We start from the raw sequence: 3,168 nt of genomic DNA, 5'->3' as shown, positions 1-3,168 counted from the left end.
CTGTCCTTGCCAGGCGTTGTCTCAGAGCTGCAGAGCGACGGGTCCGGGATCGGTTTGTTTCTGTTCTTGTGTTAGATTGACGATGTGATCAGCTCACAGATCAATACTCGGATCAATATTACTCATGATCAGGTCTTTTTTCAGGTACTCCGTTTCTGTTAGTTACTGATTAGAGGACGCTGCAGTAGTGTATTTTACAAACGTCATTTTATTGATTAGATCAGAGGCTGCTGTGAGATGCACCGTGTTTCCTGTCATTGATCAGATTATCTGCCCAGCCGTAGCCCGGTCGTGCACTCGACAGGCTGCAGCCATTGCATTAAGCAACTGGCTGAATGAGGAGTCTTGCATATTAATACGGCAGACACAGCTGGCACTCGAGAGTGAAGTATTGCTAGAGGGTGAGTATTGCACCCACCAGAAATATGCCTTTTATTTATCATATATAGCAACAACATGGCAACGGCCTTTATTAAAAGTTAAAAAAAATAGGTTACTCGCCTCTCGTGAGGAAACGGTGTGTGATAGTGACCAGGGTTGATTTAACAGACGACTGGAAACATCCACGCTGTGGGGTGTTAGTCATTGTCACTTCAGTGGCCGACTGCCTAGGAACATTTAGAGGCATTAAATCAGAACTGATCAGAATCAGTTTGATCAGATATGGTCATAAACACAGTGCCGTTAAACTTGAAAGACATTCATATTGGACATTGCCTGTGTTTTCACTGTTTTAACATCACTGAGCCTTAAGCTGCCGCAGACTGTCTGCAAGCGAAACGGAACATTTGGAAGTTAAAATCTTCTAGATTTTGTTGTTTCTGGCTGGTTTCACTGTTTCTATTGATAGAAAACTCTCTGAACAGGTAGATTTTCGCAGTAAAGTTTCCTCCTGACCCTGTCCAAAGCTCTGATTGGATTGTTTTTATAGCCGTGCTCTAAAGTTGATTTGTTTTTTCAGTTTGCCAATTGACTGTTTGTGTGTTAATGCTCTGACTTGGATTACCCCCCTCCCCCCTGTCACCTGTCGGTCTGCAGCTCACGGTGCCATTTGGCTCCCCCCGGTCTCTGGTCTGTGTAAATAGAGGTGAACCAGTCTCTGTAGGTTTTTGTCGTCTTGTTTAATTCCCGGTGTTGACTTTGGAAACACAAAGCCGCAGCGGACATTCATCCTCCCAGTTAATTTTATTTTTTTATTCCTGTCTTCTGATCGTGTTGCTGTAACCAGAGTGTTTTTGAATAAAATCAACTGAACTCTTCACGTTTCCTCTTTCAATCAAGATCTGCTGGACCCTGTAGAAAACACACAGCAGTACTTTAGTCTGTACCAATGAACAAGAGTGGAACATGTCTTTGCTGATGTCCTCAAATGTGTTGCTTGGTACAAACAGTCGAGTTTATTGTGATGGAAAATTAGGCACGTTCGGAGAAGCACATCAAAAAAATGGCTTAACATTTTATATAGAATGGAGAGTAAACACAAATGTCAAAATGTTGTTTCAGTACGAAGGATCAGTCAAAGGACTGTGGTCTAAACCGGATGACGTTCTTCTGTGAGACTTGATCTGACAGTTGTTTAAAACTAGCTGTCAATGAAGTTTGTTATTCTAAAATGACATTCTGCTGGAAGCTGGTGTCGTCAGTTTATGGAGGCAGAAAGGAAAGCGATTGCAACCAGAGCATGAGAGCAGGTTTACTGATTAAATTGCTGCAGATTAATTTCAGCTCCAATTTTTATAGTTCAAATTATCTGATGCAAATGTTTAGGCTGTAGGATCTGAAATCAGTTTTTATTAGTTTATTTTGGTAAAGTGAATAAGCAAGCGGAGAGGAGTTATCAGCAGGAGGATTCTCAAGCAGGTTCTAGAGGGACATCGGCGACAAGACTGCTCGGCGGCAAGTGGAAGTCGCACTGCGCCAAACCACAAGTATATCCAAGTAAGGTTCCAGTAAAGACCTGTGATCACATGTAATAATGGTCATTTATATACAACAGGGAACAACAAAAATTAGCAGCTCTTTGGGAGTAAAAAGACCATTTTGAGATGGATTTTCTTGAAAGAATACAAATTACAGGAGCAACTGATAAATTTATTTAAACAAAAAACTTTTACTTTTGGAAGCTAAAACAAGTTTGGCTTTAAGTGTTGAGCTGCTATGAGCTCTATTCTCTTTTAAATGTGAAATGTTTCCTCTGGCACAGTTCCCATTGTCACCATGTGGTGGCGCTGCAGACCTATGCATGAAAATGATAATTTTTTTTCTGTCTTTCTAAAGCAAAGGTTTCTTTTTAATGTTAGCGGTGTTGTATTTTCTCTTCAATGTTACCTCAGTGTTTTTGTGTCTTTAAAATGTTTGATTTATTTGAACAGATGCAAACTTGTATATTTTATTTAATATAATATGACAGAATATTTCTTAATAAATTAAAAATGTAAAGTACATTCAACAAATTAAAAAAAAACAGTTTTGAACTTATTTTGAGTCAAATGTTTCTAAATGGAGCGTGTGAACTGCAGAACCCAGTAGTCTGTAATTAGTCTTTATAAATGTATTTCTGATTGAAATAATATCTTCAGCTCTTAAACTGACACTGAGCTGCAGCCTCTTCCACTGCTGATCCTGATGACCTCTGACCCCTGAGGAGGAGATGGATGGAACAGCTTCACCACTCTGAAGGTCAGAGGTCATGTGACATGAGTGTGATGTTTTCATGCATTAACTATCTCAGTTGAACAGAATCTGATCCTCATCAGCCACATGATATACGGGTGGGGGGGTGGGTCTTTTTGTCCTTATAGGGGCCTACAGGACTGTGTGGGATGCGTGTGCTGGTTTTGCTGCCTACTAGCTGACATAATGTACCCCATAGCCTCTTACCTTATGTCTAAACCTGGTTCTAACCCGAACCTTAAAATAAAATCGGAAATCCCTCAAACAGCCTTTAGAAGATGTTAGGACAACACGTCCTCAGGGTGCAGAAATGTCCTCACAGCCATAGTATTCAGCTAAAATGTGACTACACTGTATATGTTTGGTAGTCATTTTATTAGGAACATGTGTCAAACTACAGTAAGTCTAATCAACAGTCCTGCAGTAAATTGTTTTTCATGTAGGTGATGATGTTCAGTTTGTGCTCAGACTGTTTCACAGATCACCTGTCTCTCA

This window comes from Monopterus albus, unplaced genomic scaffold (genome assembly GCF_001952655.1).
Source record: "Monopterus albus unplaced genomic scaffold, M_albus_1.0 scaffold209.1, whole genome shotgun sequence".
Taxonomy (NCBI): Eukaryota; Metazoa; Chordata; class Actinopteri; order Synbranchiformes; family Synbranchidae; genus Monopterus; species Monopterus albus.
The sequence above is the reverse complement of the archived record's forward strand: the minus strand, read 5'-3'. Positions refer to the sequence as shown.